Genomic DNA, 18,442 nt, shown 5'->3' on the forward strand with positions numbered 1-18,442 from the left:
AACCACACCAAGATACCATCTCATGACCGTTAGAATGGCAATCATTAAAAAATCTGGAGACAACAGATGCTGGAGAGGATGTGGACAAATAGCAACAGTTTTACACTGTTGGTCGGATTGTAAATTAGTTCAACCATTGTGGAAGACAGTGTGGGGATTCCTCAAGGCCTTAGAAATAGAAATTCCATTTGACCCAGCAATCCCATTACTGGGTATATATCCAAAGGACTATAAATCGGTCTACTATAAGGACACATGCACACGAATGTTCACTGCAGCACTGTTTACAATAGCAAAGACCTGGAACCAACCCAAATGCCCATCGATGATAGACTGGATTGGGAAAATGTGGCACATATACACCATGGAATATTATGCAGCAATCAAAAATGATGAGTTCATATCGTTTGTAGGGACATGGATGAATCTGGAGAACATCATTCTCAGCAAACTGACACAAGAAGAGAAAATGAAATACTGCATATTCTCACTCATAGGCGGGTGGTGAACAATGAGAACACATGGACACAGGGAAGGAGGACTACACACTGGGGTCTATTGGGGGGAATAGGGGAGGGACAGTCGGGGGGAGCTGGGGAGGGATAGCTTGGGGAGAAATGCCAAATGTGAGTGAAGGGGAGGAAGGCACCAAACACACTGCCATGTGTGTACCTATGCAACTATCTTGCATGTTCTGCACATGTACCCCAAAACCTAAAATGCAATTTAAAAAAATGAATGTTAACATTTTTCAGAGAAGAAAATTACTTCTATATAAAAATTATTTCTATTTTTAAAAATATGAGCCAGGCACAGTAGCTCATGCCTCTCATCGCAGCACTTTGGAAGGCTGAGGCAGGTGGATCACCTGAGGTCGGCAGTTCAAGACCAGCCTGACCAGCATGGAGAAACACTGTCTCTACTCAAAACACAAAATTAGCCAGATGTGGTGGCACATGCCTCTAATCCCAGGTATTCAAGAAACTGAGGCAGGAGAATCACTTGAAGCCAAGAGGTGGAGGTTGCAGTGAGGTGAGATCACTCCATTGCAGTCCAGCCTGGGCAACAAGAGTGAAACTCCATCTTGAGGAGGAAACACACACACACACACACACACACACACACACACACACACACACAGAGGTTTTTTTTTTTAACTTAGCTTTAAAGATAGAAAAGTTGAATGGAAGGCATATGTAAGATGACACTGAAGAATGCATATTAAACTAATTCCATCATTGGTTTCACACATTGTGTAAAACACGTAACTTTTATGAGTCTTGATATTTGGTATGCAAAGTGAGATTAAAAAACATTTCTTCAGAGTCATACCTAGAATTTTGTGAATATTAAATAAGATTACTTACATTAAATATTTTAGAAATTAGATGTTAAACATTTCTGGCTAATAGGTCCTATAAAACTACTTGCAGCAATTTCTCTTTCATCTGTCTTTTCCTATGTGTGTGTGTGTGTGTGTGTGTGTGTGTGTGTGTGTTTATGTAATGTGATGGCCAAATGGTACTCTAGGAGAGGATCCCAGAGCCTTAAAGCACTTACCTTTTGTAATCTACAGCCCATGAGTCTCCTGACAATATCAAGAAAAAACAAAGAGAGGGGTAGTGATTGATTGGGGAATACTCATTCAAGAAGGCACTGTGCTGGGGCCAAAGCTTGCACATGGATTTGGTCTTAATAACTTTCCATTACACACACTTCCTCTGGCACCAATGAAACAAGGTTTGATTTATTTTTGATGGATCTTCACGACATCAGAACTCTATTGCTTTCAAAGCTGTTGCTGCAGCAACACCTGAAGTGATTTTTATCACTGCCATAAAAACATTAAATGATTTCAGGTGCCACAAACCTTTTTCAGGTTCTACTGTTTGATAAGTGAAGTCAGTTGTTACAAAAATGTTTTTCTGCTGCTTTAACTTTTGACATGCCCCCTAAAAAATCTATATTCTGTATCCAACAGGATGTGCGATACTTTATAAATGTGGGGAAACACTGACAGATTGAGATTTGTGAGGTATTTGTAATATTCTATGCAGAATCACTAAGGACATTTAAGCAAAAGTATATGATTAAAATTATACATTGTAATTATTGTTTGCTACTGTTATTTTGGGATAGGTTTAGTTTAGTTGGCTTTCATGCAGTTTTAGTAGGTGGGGTCTAATAGAAAGAAAGTTGTGGGAGGATCCTACATTCTCTTCTTTCTTACTTTAAATTCAGGGAATTAAAGGCTAATTTTCCAAGTGCATCCCTCACTGATTAGGTAATTATAACTAAATCAGCCAATATTCCATTTGACTCTAATTTTAATGTCCTCTGGCCACTGATTGTTTGAAGTCTTACTGTGGTGGATTATAATGTCTGTCTACATCAAGCCAACTCCTACGGAGTAATACTACAAATGAATGACAGAGATATGCAGTTAGAGAAAGCTAACTATATAAATATTGCACAAGGATAGTACAAATGAATGACAAAGATAGGCAGTTAGAGAAAGCTAACTATACGAAGATTCCAGAGGGGTAGTCACCTGTCATATAGCTACAGGGTCAGATTTAAGACATTGTGAGGTACTATGTAGATAATCTGTCTAGAATGGAATTAAATAATTTACTCTGTTAATAGCAGCTTTCTCAGAAGATGGAATATCTATTTCTTTCAATATATAAATGTTATTCTGAAGTGTACAAACTTTCACAAATAATTGTAAGTATTTCTTAGTATTTCAACAATTTTAAAAGGTCCTTCTTTTAGTAACAGTTCTGTTAAATTAAGCACATCTCCTTAAATTCTGGTATACAAAAAAATCAATCTATATTCTTGGAACAAATGATTTAAATTACAGTAAGAGTTGACATTCATCCTATAATGGAAGTCACTTCATTTGGTGTTCTGGCCACTTTACCTAGGATGGATTATGACAGGCCTGTAGGAGCGATAGCATTTCCCTGGGTCTGTTTTGCAGCCTCCTGGTCCTGGTGGGCTCTCAGCTCTATCACTTTGTACCAGTGGGGACAGACAATGACAATCTTATTCTAAATTTGTTACAGAAAGGCCCACGTTCCAGAATATCTAAAACAATCTTAAAAAATAAATTAACAGGAATCACTCTACTCAATATTAATGCTTACTACAGAGCTATGGTAATTAAGACAGGACCAGGGGAAAACTGGCAGACAGGAGGCAGGACTAGATTGCAGCTCCCACTGAGACAGAGAGAGCAATGTGTGGAGACTTGCATCATGAAATTTTACTCCCAAACTACTGCAGGAATAAACCGGGAAAGCCAACAGAACCCACAGATTCTGTGAAGAAAGCAGATTGCTCCTGCAGGACCCAGGAAACATCCCAAATACTGTGCTGCAGACAATTCACATCACAGGACTCTGTGCAGATAACCTCCAGTATCAGCCCAGAACCTGGTAGACCCACTGGTCTACCACTGCGTGGTTAGATTCAAAAAGAGACATAACAACCCCTAGTGCTTGGCTGTCAGGAAGCCACATCCCAAGGTAAAGGAGGAAAGTTCTACATCAAGAGAACACCCATCCATGGGACAAAAGAATTTTTAAAGTGACCTTGAGCCCTACTAGGCAACTGAGAAGGAACCAGAAAAACAATTCATGTAATATGATAAAACAAGTTTCTTTAAAATCCCCCAAATATCATACTAGCTCACCAGCAATAGATCTAAACCAAGAAGAAATCCCTGATTTACATGGAAAGCAATTCAGAAAGTCAGTTATAAGCTAATCAAGGAGGAGCCAGATAAAAGTGAATTCCAATTTAAGGAAATATATATATAAATGATACAAAAAATGAGGGAAGAAATCTTCAGTGGAATAGATAGCATAAATAAAAAACATTTCAACTTCAAGAAATAAAGGATACACTTAGATAAATGCAAAATGTTCTGGAAGTTCTCAGCAACACAATAAAACAAGCAGAAAAAGGAACTTCAGAGCTCAAAGATGTTTTGGAATTAACCCAGTCCAACAAAGACAAAGAAGAAAGAATTTTAAAAAGAACAAAACCAATAAAAAGTTTGGGATTATGTTAAGCAACCAAACCTAAGAATAATTGGCCTTCCTGAGAAAGAAGAGAAATCTAAAAGTTTAGAAAACATATTTGGGGGAATAATTGAGGAAAACTTCCCCAGCCTTGCTAAGACTTAGACATTCAAATAAAAGAAGCTCAGAGAACACCTGGGAAATTTACCGCAGAAAGATCATAACCTAGGTATACTGTTATAATATTATCTAAAGTCAAGATGAAGAAAAGAATTTTAAGAGCTCTTTGACAAAAGGACCAGTAACCCATAAAGGAAAACCTATTAGATTAACAACAGAAATATCAGCAAAAACCTATAAGCTAGAAGGGATTGAGGCCATATCTTCAGCCTCCTTAAACAACAATTAACAACCAAGAATTTTGTGCACAGTGAAAGTAAGCTTCAGAAATGAAAAAGAGATACAGTCTTTTCCAGACAAAAAATGTGGAGAGAATCTGCCACTACCAAGACAGCACTACAAGAACTGCTAAAGGGGCCTCTTAATGTTCAAACAAATCCAGAAACACAGCAATACAGAATCTCTTTAAAGCAAAAATCTCAGTCTATAAAATAAAAATCAAATTTAAAATAAAAAAGGCATACCATCAACAAATACCATGATGAATGGAATAGTACCTAACATCTCAATACTAATGTTTAATGTAAATAGCCTAAATGCTCCATTTAAAAGATACAGAATTGCAGAATGTATAAGAATTCACCAACTAAGTATCTGCTGCCTTTAAGAGACTTACCTAACACGTGAAGACTCACATAAACTTAAAGAAGTGAAAAATGACATTTCATGTAAACAAACACCCAAAGACAGCTGAAATAGCCATTCTTATGTCAGATAAACCAAACTTTAAAGCAACAGCAGTTAAAAAAACAAAGAGGGACATTGTATAATGATAAAATGCCTTGTTCAAAAGAAAAATATCACAATTCTAAATATATATGCACCTAACAACGGAGCTTGCAAATTTATAGAACAGTTACTACCAGACCTAAGATATGAAATAGCAACCCACTAATAGTGAGGAACTTCAATACTCCACTGACAGCACCAGACAAGTCATCAAGGCAGAAAGTCAACAAAGAAATAATGGATTTAAACCATACCCTGGAACAAATATTCTGTGCAGATATTTACAGAACGTTCTACCCAACAACTGCAGAATATACAGTCTATTCATCAGCACATGGAACTTTCTCCAAGATAGACCATATGATAGGCCACAAAACAAGTCTCAATAAATATAAGTAAATTGAAATTATATCAATTACTCTATCAAACCACAGTGGAATAAATCTGAAAATCAGCTTTAAAAGGAACCTTCCAAACCATACAAATACATGGAAATTAAATAACCTACTCCTGAATGATCATTGGGTCAGCAATAAAATGAAGATGGAAAATGAAAGTTATTTGAACTGAACAGTACTAGTGACACAACCTACGAAAAGCTCTGAGATACAGCAAAGGTGGTGCTAACAGAAAAGTTCATAGCCATAAATGCCTGCATCAAAAATCTTAAAGAGAACAAGCAGACAATGTAAGGTCAAACCTCCAAGAGCTAAAGAAACAAGAACAAGCCAAACCCAAACCCAACAGAAAGGAAATAACCAAGATCAAAGGAAAACTAAATGAAATTGAAACAAAATAATACAAAAGATAAGTAAATTAAAAACCTGGTTCTTTGAAAACACAAATAAAATTAATAAACCGTTATCAATATTAACAAGAAAATAAGTTAGAAAATCCAAATAAGCTCAATTAGAGAGGAAAAAAAAAGAAACAGGAGATATTACAACCGGAACCACAGAAATACAAAAGATTAATCAACACTATTATGAATACCTTTAAACACATAAACGAGAAAACTTAGAGGAGATGGATATATTCCTGGAAAAATACAGCTCTCCTAGCATAAATAAGGAAGAATTAGACATCATGAGCCCACCAAAAACAAGTTACAAGATTGAAATGATAATTTAAAAATTACTATCACCACCAATAAAAAGTACAGAATCACAAATTCATAGCTGAATTCAACCAGACATTCAAAGAAGGATTGGTAAAATGTATTTGAAACTATTCCACAAGACAGAGAAAAAGATAACCCTCACTAAATTATTCTATGAAGTCTATATTACTCTAAAACCAAAAACCAGAAAATAGCATAACCTAAAATATACAACTATAGGGCAATATCCCTGATGACCATTGATGCAAAAATTCTTAACAAAACAGTAATTAACTGAATCCAGCAACATATCAAAAAGATAATACACCATGATCAAGTGGATTTCATATTAGAAATGCAGTGATGGTTTAACATATGCAAGCCAATAAATGTGACACACAACATAAAGGTAATTATAAACAATATTACATGATCATCTCAATAGACTCAGAAAAAGCATTTGACAAAAATAAGCCTCCCTTTATAATTAAAACCCTCAGCAAAGTTAGCATACAAGGAACACACCTTAATGTAATAAAAGCCATCTATGACAAACTCACAACCAATATAATACTGAATGGGGAAAAGTTGAAAGCATTTCCTCTGAGAACTGGAACAAGACAAGGACGCCCACTCTCACCACTTCTATTCAACATAGTACTTTAAGTCCTAGCCAAAGTAATCAGAGAAGAGAAAGAAATAAAGGACATCTAAGTAAGTAAAGAGGAAGTCAAACCGTTACTGTTTGCTGATGATATAACTGTAAACATAGAAAACCTAAAGACTTCTCCAAGAAGCTCCTAGAACTGATAAATGACTTCAAAAAAGATTTAGGATACAAAATTAATATACAAAAATTAGTGGCTCTGCTATACACCAACAGTAGACCTGAGAATCAAATCAAAAACTCAATTCCCTTTTCATTAGCTATAAAAAAATACAATACTTAGAAATGCACCTAACTAGGAAAATTAAGTATATTTTCTATTTATTCCTACAAGGAAAATTACAGAATGTAGATGACACAAACAAAGGAAAACAAATCCCATGCTTTTGTATGGGTAGCATCAATACTGGGAAAATAATCACACTGCCAAAAGCCATCTACAAATTCAATGCAATTCCCATCAAAATACCATCATCATTCTTGAGAAAATTAGAAAAAAACAATTCTATATTTCACATAGAACCAAAAAGTAGCCCACAGAGCCAAAGTAAGAGTAAGCAAAAATAACAAATCCAGAGGCATCACATTACCTGATTTCAAACTAAGACCACAGTCACCAAAACACAATGGTACTGGTATAAATATAGGCACATAGACCAATGGAACAGAATGCAGAACGCAGAAATAAACCCAAATCCTTACAGCCAACTGATCTTCAATAAAGCAAACAAAAACAAAGTGGGGAAAGGATACCCTATTCAACAAATGGTGCTGAGATAATTGGCTAGCCACCTTTAGGAGAATGAAACTGGATCCTTGTCTCTCACCATATGCAAAAATCAACTCAAGATGGATCAAGGACTTAAATGTAAGACTTGAAACTCTAAAAATTATTCAAGAAAACATCAGAAAAACTCTTCTAAACACTGGTTTAGGCAAGGATTTCAGGACCAAATATTCAAAAGCAAATGCAATAAAAACAAAGATATATCGCTGAAACTTAATTCTAAAGAGCTTTTACATGACAAAATAAACAGTAGGCAGAGTAAAATGCAACCCAGAGAGTGGGAGAAAATCTTCATAATCTATACAACTGACACAAGTCTAATATCCAGAATCTACAACAAACTCAAGCAAATCAGTTAGAAAAAAAAATAATCCCATCAAAATGTGGACTAAAGACATGAACAGGCAATTCTCAAAAGAAGAGATACAAATGGCCAACACTCATATGAAGAAATGCTCAGCATTATTAATGATCAGTGAAATGCAAATCAAAATCACAAGAATGGCCATAATACAAAAAAAAAAATAGATGTTGGCATGGATGAGGTAAAGAGGGCACACTTCTGCACTGGTAGTGGAAATGTAAATTAGTACAGCCACTATGGAAAACAGTATGGAGATTCCTTAAAGAACTAAAATTAGAACTACCATTTGATCCAGCAATCCCACTACTGGATATCTACCCAGAGAAAAAGAAATCATTATACAAAAATGATAATTGCACATGCATGTTTACAGCACCACAATTTGCAATTGCAAAAATGTGGAACCAACCCCTATGTCCATCAATCAATGAATCAATAAAGAAAACTGTGGTATACATATACACAATGGAATACTACTCAGCCATAAAACGGAATGAATTAATGGCATTTGCAGCAACCTTGATGGAATTGGAAATTATTATTCTAAGTGAAGTAACTCATGAATGGAAAACCATACATCATGTGTTCTCATTAAAAGTGGGAGCTAAGCTATGAGGATGCAAAGGCATAAGAATGACCCAATGGACTTTGGGGATTCAGGAAAATAGGGTGTGAAGAGGGTGAGGAACAAAGACTACAAACTGGGTTCAGTGTATACTGTTTGAGTGATGGATGCACCAAAATCTCACAAAGCACCACTAAATAACTTACTCATATAACCAAATACCACCTCTTCCCCCAAAATCTATGGGGGAAGAAACAGACAGTGTGATATGGGGATAATGCTGCAAATGAGCAGTTCACAAATACCTCATTTAAAGATGGGACAATACAATGCTGAAAATAAAACCAACAGTGGGAGACAATCCACATCAATTTGCCAAGAAAAAAATTCAACTTGTTTGTGCTCTAATTGAAGACAGACAAGTAATAGCAGAAACAATAGATAACACCACAGATTGCTCAATTGCTTCAGCCTGCACAATTCTGACTCAAAAATAAGAGTTGAGCAAACTTTACACTAGATGGGTACCAAAACCAGATCCTGACACGTTATTTTTTTGAAGACTTGTAACAAGAGATGAAACATGCTTTTACAAGTACAATCCTGAAGACAAAGCACAACCAAAGTCACAAAAAAGTGAAAGTGCTACAGTCAAACCAAAACTAACAGTTTTTGGTTTGACATGAGCATGACCTTAGCTCATAGTTCTGATTTGGCTCCTTCTGACATTTTTTTTCATAAATACTAAATATTCTTTAAAGGGCACTCATTTTTCTTCAGTTATTAATGTAAAAAGAGATTGCATTCTTATGGTTAAATTCTTGGGCCCTCAGTTCCTTAGGGATGGGTTAAATGGCTGGTATTATCACTTACAAAGTCCTTTGAATTTCATGAAGCTTGTGTTCAAAAAATAAAGTTTATATATTTTATTTTTACCTTTGAATAATCTTTTTCCCTGAAATTTGTGAAGTCTCTTTATATATGATTTATTTTTAGATATTGACTTACATGATTGTGGAGGTGTCATGTCCAAAATCTGCAGGGTGGGCAGGCTGGAGACCTGAAAAAGCCAACACCATAGTTGAAGTCTTCATGTCCAAAGACTGTCTGCTGGCAAAATTCCCTGTTACTCAAGGAGGATCAATCAATTTTTCTCTATTTGGGCTTTCAGCTTATTAGAGAAGGGCAACCCATATAATGGGGGGCAGTTTTATTTATTCAAAATCCACCAAGTTAAGTGTTAATCTCATTTATATCACCTTTACAGAAAGATGGAAAATAATGTTTACTCACATATATGATCATCATGACTTAGCCACATTGGCACAAAATTTTCCATCACACAGAGGTAAAGACCAGAGTAGTGGTAAGTGGCTGGCAGCAAGTAAGTATGGTTATAACAGAGTAATGAAAAAGATCTTTGTGGTGAGGGAACAGTTAAGTATCTTGACTCTAGTAATAGATATGCAAATCTATGTATGTAATAAAATTGCCAAGAAATAAGTACAGAGACACACAAATAAACACAAACAAAATTTAAGAAATCTGAACAAGATTAGTAGATTGTGTCAATGTCAATTCCTGATTGTGATATTATACTGCAGTTTTATAAGTTATTGAAAGAGGCATTAAAGAGTTAAAGGGATCTATCTGTATTAATTCACACAACTACATGTTAATCTATAATTATCTCAAAGTAAAATGTTTAATTTAAAAATAAAGACATACTAATTTACTCACTAAAGCAATTTTTAAACTTCTTAAATTTGATGTTAACTAAATGTGATCTTACCATGCCTATAAATATACAGTACCTGAAATTTAAAATTATTACCTACAAAGTTATTTGTAGATCAGCATGGTCTTTTTACATGATCTTTGAATATTACATATTACTGATTTATCTCTATGGTTTCAGAACTCTATTCATCTCTCAAAACCAGCTTTTGATTTCCCACTTATTAAAATATTTTGACATTTTCCTTTTAACATTTTGAAATCCTGTTCCATGCATTTGAAGAAGTTTCTTTCTTTTAAAAATATAGGATTGGATCAAATATTTATTTTCTGTTCACTTAGCGGTAAGATTGCTTTGCTATGCTTGCTTTGTGTTAATTTTCCTTATTACAGAAGGATCAGGCTTGCCAAATGCCAAATTTGAATTTGTATGTGAAACATCATATGTTCAATAAGAAATGGGGAAGAAGTCTTGAGGTACTAAGAAAAGGAGGGGAACATAATGTGAGTAAATAACAAACTGTCGTATAGGTCATACACATGCCTCTATCTGTCAGTTTTCCGCTTTCAAATGCCCTTGGCCAAAAGCTTACTAATATCGCTACCCAGATTTGAGAATTTTATACACATTTTTCTCACCAATGGACAAAGAGCCTACAATTTAAATGAGAACAACTGAAAGGTTTTTGTTGTTATGGTGATGGTGGTGGTTGTTTTGAGAGAGTCTCACTCAGGCTGGAATGCAGTGGCATGATTATATGGCTTGGCTCTCAGCAGCCTCATCCTCCCAAGCTCAGGTGATGTTAGTATCTCAGCCTCCAAAATAGCTGGGACTACATGCATGTGCCACCATACCTGAATAATTTGTTTTAATTTTTTGTAGAGAGAGAGAGTTTTGCCATATTGCCCAGATTGGTCTTGAGCTCTTGGCTTAAGTGATCTGCCTACATTGGCCTCCAAAAATGCTGGGATTACAGGCTAAAAGTAATTTTGTCAAGGACAAAATCTGAAGCTTCAAGTGGAAATAAAAATTCTGAAAAACATATATTACCCACCGGGGTCTTGAAAGCATCAGGACTAAAATACTTTACTGATCAGATCAGATGTGATATTAAAAATATGGCTTTTTGTTATTGAGTAATGAAGTATGTCAAACATTTGGAATATTTGCAGAACTCAATGAACCAATATGTCCCAAATAATCAATGTTTGATTTTTAAAATTTATGTATGAATAAAAGACCTATGCAAAGAGAAAACAGTTCAATGGATTTTACAAGGCAAAATGAATCCACTGATTGAGATTTCACATTGCAACTAAACATTAAAACACTATCATTTTTTACTTTCTCTGTAGTATCAATTATCACATTTCCACAATTATCACATATCTTATTAACTATCCATGTGAGACTGAATGTTCTTAATTTATCTCAACCAAAACAATGTATTGTTATAGATTGAATGTAGAAGCAAATAAGAAATAGCCTGCCTTCTATTAAACCAGACATTACAGAGGTTTAAATGTATGTAATACAATGCCATTTTGCTCACTGAAGTGTTTTATTTGGAAATCGTATATCAACAATTTATATTAGCATCTAATTATTTTATTATAATGATTTTACCACTGAATATTTTAATTGCTCAATTTTTATTTGTAATATGAAAGATATTAACAGGTATGGCCCACATAACATCTCTTTATGCTCCTCAATATTTTTTAAACATATTAAACTCATTCTAAAACCAAAACATATAATTGCTATAGTTTTTATTAATAAATTAGTAAATTATAGAATTAAACTTTTCCACATTGGGTGAAGTTTCCTTCAGTTTAGAGTCATTGTTCTTGGGCAAGAACACCACTCCTTATCTATGTGTCTTTGCTAAACAATGGAGGTATAATTCCTGTATTGGTGGAATAAAGTGAGTGTTCACTGTTTGCTTATTGAAGGGTAGTTAGTATGATTAGCTTTGCATGGCTACAAGGAATGAGTAATATCTAAGTTAGGAATTAGTATTTTCCTATGTAACTTGGACCTATCTCCATTGGGCTCCTTTTCTAATCTCTAACTATTTCTGTTCATCCTTGCTGATCCCTTTCACTTGTTTCTTTTTTATCTGCAGCAAATCTTTCTTTTCCTCCCTTGCCTCTCCACCTTTTTCTCTAACTTCCATCCCAGTCCTCCTTTTTTTCTCTCTAAACTTATATTAAAAGATTCAGTGTAAAGTGGCTATGTTCACTGAGGGGATGCTTGTAGTAACATTGGATCATGAAGAATATTTTAAAGATATTATCTCCAACATGATTTTTGATTTTAATCAGTCTCATTTAATGGTGGAATAGGCAACTCAGATAGCAGTGAGATATTAAATAATAATTGCTTGACAGGAAAATAGCATAATCCTTTTGAAGCACGTGGTAACATTTATTATTTAGGCAACCAAGAGACAAGACTAGTCTACTATGCTTGACTTATAATAGGACAATTTACAATTACAGATTAGTTAGAAATACAATAATGACTGATGTGATTCAATATGATAATTAAAAATCTTTATATTCAAAGATATTTAAGAAAAATGTAATACTTTATGATATACAAATGGAAAAATGACATATGATATATTCAGAATATATACATGCATAAGAAAAAACGACACTAAAAAGGAAAGAAAATACACTAAAATATGGCTATTTAGTGATTCGATGTTTAGAAATGTGATAGCTATCAGGTGCTGTTGAAATTTGGAAGGAATGTGACAATAAATGCTTTTTTTAAATGTTTGAGATGGAGTCTTTCTTTGTTGCTCAGGCTGCAATGCAGTGACACAATCTTGGCTCACTGCAACGTCTGCCTCCCAGGTTTAAGCAATTCCACCTCAGCCTCACAAGTAGCTGAGATTGCAGGCAAGCACTGCCATGCCCGGCTAATTTTTGTATTTTTAGTAGAGACAGCATTTCACCACGTTGGCCAGGCTGGTCTCAAACACCTGACCTCAGGTGATCAGTCTGCCTTAGCCTCCCAGTGCTGGGATTACAGGCATAAGCCACTGAGCCCGGCAGACAGTGAATATTTCTAATAGAGAAAAAGATGCTTAGCCAGATACTTCACTGTCTACTGTGCTCTGTGGCAATGTTCTCGTCTGAAACAAACACTGGGGATGAAGTTACTTGCTACTTAGTTTACCTGAGTTCCAGGTTTATCTTCTACATGTTGGAATAAATCCTCCAAAAAATCCTGACTACATTTAACATGAAATAATACTTTGAATCAAAGTTGCAAATGCTCATTGACATGTGTTGGCCATAGTGTCTCAACCTTTTCCTTTGTATGGCATCTACTCTTTTTATCTGGAGACACAAAGACTCTTTTTCTTTTCCTTTAATATCTAAGAATTCATTCTATGTTATTATGTTATTTATTCTAAATTTTTATTTTTTGTACCAAGTGTGCTCTCTGAATACAGTAGTTTCAAATCTATAGTATTTCAGGAAAGCTTTTTTAAAATTAAGTTTTAAAGTAATTTTAAGTATTATTAATTTGGTTCTTACTTTGAATCTCCTCTTTAAGATCTCCTATTGTCTATATTCAGTATTTTTACTTTCTCTTGATTTATTTTTATCTCTGTCTCCTTGATTTGTGTGTGTGTGTGTATGTGTGTATACACACACATAGATATTCTTCATATTTTATCCCTATATAAATAAATTTTCAGAATGAGGGCCAGGGGGTGGGTAAAACTTTCTCTTTCAACTTACTTGTGAACTTAAAGTATAGGTAGCAGATGTGGGGAAAATGGCAGTAGTGGCATCATTTTTGAGAATTCCTGAATCTTAACATAAAATCAGAAAAACAAAACAAAACAAAAAGCACACACACACAAATTTCTGGAGACATTTAAAACAAAACTAGGTGACAGTGAATGAAATAAACCCCAAAATCAAAGCTTATTGTCAGAGAGGCATTCACAGCAAAAAAAATAGGCATTTGTTGTTTTTAAACCATGATAGGCGGATTTGAGTATTGTAGCTCCAACTGGAAGACTTTCTTCCACCCAGTGAGAGGGCAAACACGTACACGCACACGTGCACTCACAGGCGTGCACACGCACAGACACACACACACACGCAAGCGTCCTTTCTCTCTTCTAGTAACCTTAAGGCATAGGCATTATGTTGTTGTATTTCTTCACTCCTCTGTTTCTTCTAGTTCAGCTTTCATTTGTAAAATTTTCTTTTATTTCTAAAAATCTTCTGGGTTGTTCCCCATTTTATCTCTGAGTTTTAAAAAATATTTAATGTTACTCTTTCACATTATATGATTTTCACATTATAAGATTTTCTTACTCTATGTAACATGCTATTTTATTTTCAAGGACATAGGTCATTTTAGTTATAATCTGATTTTGGAACATGTATTTATGACATACTTTTGTTTTCTATAAGGATGTTGTTTTGTATCTTCTTTTTTTTTTAAACCAACTCATATAGAATTTGGACTTCATAATTTTCAGTTGATCATTTTTCATGCAAAAGTTTCTGAACTTTCAGAAAGAAGCATAGCTCACGGTCATTTTCAAACTTTAGAGAGCTTTTCCTTCTGTTGTTTTCATGTGGTGTTGAAAAATATGGCAGCTTACTCTCTAGAATTTGCTGGGGGCTCTATGGCCCTTCTCTGTTTCTCCTATCTTTCTTAGTTTTGATTCCACTCATAGACGTTTCTCTTCAATGTTTTGTTCAGTCCTAGAAGTAGCTCTGGCAGCTCAGCTTAAGTGATTCTTGGTGGTTGGGTTGTTCCAGTCCTGTCCAAACTACCCCAGTACCTTCACATTTGCTCTCTAAGAGGGTGGGGGAAACTCTCCCAGTTGTAGCTGCAATACTCAAATCCACCTGTCATGCTTTAAAACCAACACATGTCCATCTTTCTGCTATGGGTGGCTCTCTGACAAAAAGCTTTCATTTTGGAGTTTATCTGATACACTGCCACTTAGTTGTTATAAATGTTTCCAGAAATTTGTTTGTGTGTGTGCATGCACACATGAGCGTATGTTTTGTTTTTTCTGTTTTCTCTGATTTTATGTTAAGATTCATGAAGTCTAAAAATTGATCCCACTACTGCCATTTTTCCCACATCGGTTACCTATAGTTTAAGTTAACAAGTTAGTTGAGAGATAAAGTTTTATCCCCTGGTCCTTATTCAGAAAATTTATTTTTATAGGAGCAAAATATAAAGATATTTTATTTATATATCTCCAATGACAACCGATTTTTTTGTAATTTTTGTTGCACTGAAGTAACAGCATTCTCTTCATCGTATGAAATAGAGTTGTTGACCTATTTTGAAAGTGAATCCTATGCTTTTCTTTCCTTTAGTAAATAATAAAAAGAAATAGTGTGGACATATTCCAGAATCAAGTGTAAAATACATATTTTATTTCTAAAGTTAGTAGATAATAACTTCTATTAAAGTTTTTTTCTAGGTGGACAGCTTCTATATAGAATAAAACATTTTATCAGAAGTGAGAAGGGGGGATGGTAGGGGAATGGAAAGAGGTCTTCTAGTGATGTATAACAGTGACATTCCAACCCTCTGTTAGGGAGATGCCTATCCTGGTGTTTCTAATCCTCTTATTAGGCATTGGTTTTGCTGTTGTGGTGTTTGGATCCACATACAACATGTAAAGTCAGTAACATTTAGCATCCCTTGATGTGCAGAAGTAGAAAAATATCCACAGTAATAAAGTTGTTATAACATTCCTTGTCTCCAATATGCTTTTTAAAGTAAGTAGCTGCTTAGATTGTACTTATTTCAGCTTATTTTTCCCTAGGCACTTTAAAGGATGTCACCAATGACTACTCTTGCTTATGCTTTTTCTACTTTCTAAGTGATATTTTTTAAAAGGCATACAGAAGGTGTTTTAGAAAAGTTATCTCTCATAAAATATCTTAACTTTTTGACTGTTTGGAAGTTTCTTTGATGCTTTGTGCACTCTTTTTTCTTCTTTTTAGTCATCCCCTATTTCAAAACCTCTTTAAAGTATGTACAAAATAACACTAAGAAGTATGAGACCAACACATCTTATTTATGTATCAACTAACAAAATATGGTTATACACAGAATGAATGGTATTTAAAGAAAAATTATGGATTTAAAAAAAGAAAAAAAAGTGAGTAAGTAAGCAGGCTGAGTGTGGCAGCCCATACTTGTAATCCCAACACTTCGGGAGGCTGAATCGAGAAGACTGCTTGAATCTAAGAGTTCGAGATCAGCTTGGGTAACATATCAAGTTGCCCCCTCTCTCTCTCAGGATAAAAAAAGCCAGGTAGTGGTGGGGCCCTGTAGTCTTAGCAACTTGAGAGGCTGAGGCAAGAGGACTACTTGAGCCCAGGAGTTCAAGGACGCACTGAGCCATGATCTCTCCACTGTACTCTAGCCTGGGTGAAGGAGCAAGACCCTGTTTCAATAAGTAAGTAAATAAAATAGAATAGGTAAACAATTGAAAGTGAATGGTGAATGATAGAAACCTGAAGTCAAAGGAAAAATCAAGAGATGGATCTAAGCAATCAAAACGATGGCCAAAAAAAAAATCAAGATTCAGGGAATTATTGGAGACAGAACGAAGCAAGCAATAGACCAGAAACACGGTAGACCAAAACAAACAAACAACAGAAATAACAGACACTATGATAAAATAGATTATCGGAAGTTCAATGCAATAAGTCAGGGGTCTCAGGACATAAAAACTGAAATGCAACCAGCTGTTAAAACAATGGGGATGCAGACAAAGAGGAGTAATTTTTTTTTAAATGGAGTTTCACTGAGTTTCCCAGGCTAGACTGTGCTGGCATGGTCTTCTTCCTCCTGGGTTCAAGAGATTCTCCTGCCTCAGCCTTCTGAGCACCTGGGACTATAGGTATGTACCACCATGCCCAGCTAACATTTTGTAATTTTAGTAGAGAGGAGGTTTCACCATTTGGCTGGGCTAGTCTTCAACTTCTGACCTCAGATGATCCATCTGCCTGGGTCTCGGTCTCCCAAAGTGATGGGATTACAGGTGTGAGCCAACACTCCCAGGCTCAAAGTGTTATAATTAATGTGAACTTATGTGAACATATGGTTAGAAATGTGTATCTGTAAAACATATTCTGATGTTCAATTCTGCTTGACTTCTCAGCCCATTTGTATATTTTTTGTCAAACATGGTCTGAACCATGAATGTTATTTTGTTTAAATCACAGGTGGTGCTTGCCATATGAAAAATACTGCCCTAAGCATTTTAAACATAAAGTTATGCAATTCTAATCATAATGTTTTCAACTTACTTCACTCCCTAGTTCTCAATCATTTTCAAAATTGCCCAATTTCGGGCATTGCTTTTTTATTTGTTTAAACTCTCAGCTCAATACATGGAAATAATTTCTATCTTGCTGCTATAGCTTGGTCCTATGGCTTTGGTTAAAATCCATACTTCTACTTTGTGTTTCAAAAATCTCTCTCTGAATCCTTGATACTGATGAATATATAGCTTGGTATATTATATGTCATGACTGCCAAATTGCACTGGCCCTGGAAATGAGATCAAGTCAATGATCAATCAATCTTCAAAAAAGCTTCCGTTGTTTTGGTTTTGTGATGAAATGAAGGACACACACTAATAGTCAAAACATTGGTTGGGGGGAGGGCATGTAACACATTCAGTTGTATGACCCAAATAGGTATTATGTATTGATTATGAGAAATTTTGATGAACAATATGGTTATCCTGCAAAATAAATGCCTTCATTATTTAAATAATTTTATTTTACAAGCTTTACATATTAAAACAGAAAACATAATAATTACATATGTTAAGCTCTAAAAATTAATTTGGGAGGCAGTCTATAAGACTTTATTCATTGGTTTATTCATTTATTTTTTATTTTTAGAAATTTGAAGGTTCTAAAAGTATCTCACAGCTATTAATCATTTTCTTTTTGCTATTTAAACATATATAAAGAACTTTCAAATTAGAATTTTATCACAATTTTATTTTAAAATTATGTGTATTTGATATCCGTTTGATATTCATAAGCACAAAAAACATGCCTGTTTTATTAGTTATGATAGGGCTTTTTAGGGTACTAAGAATGTGTGATAATATAAATAAATAAATATGGTCAAGAACATTAAAAAGTTTTGGGGTTTCATAGTTCCAGCCATATGTGTCATATTTTAGAACTAATCAATTCTTATGAACATTTCTGTGACTTGTAATAGATTAAAAATGTGTTTGGTAA

The 18,442-nt window shown here is 34.7% G+C and overlaps 1 long non-coding RNA gene across 6 annotated transcripts in view; it reads right to left on the bottom strand.

Annotated features, from left to right (window-relative positions):
- Positions 1-18,442, bottom strand: part of LOC118144228 (uncharacterized) — a 110,903-nt gene that overhangs the window by 55,180 nt on the left and 37,281 nt on the right. For all 6 annotated transcript variants that reach the window (XR_008473808.2, XR_004728784.3, XR_013522329.1 and 3 more), the window contains one exon: positions 9,431-9,482. This is a non-coding gene — a long non-coding RNA (uncharacterized LOC118144228). The remainder of the gene's footprint in view (positions 1-9,430; positions 9,483-18,442) is intronic.

The sequence above is a fragment of the Callithrix jacchus genome, chromosome 9 (genome assembly GCF_049354715.1).
Source record: "Callithrix jacchus isolate 240 chromosome 9, calJac240_pri, whole genome shotgun sequence".
Lineage (NCBI taxonomy): Eukaryota > Metazoa > Chordata > Mammalia > Primates > Cebidae > Callithrix > Callithrix jacchus.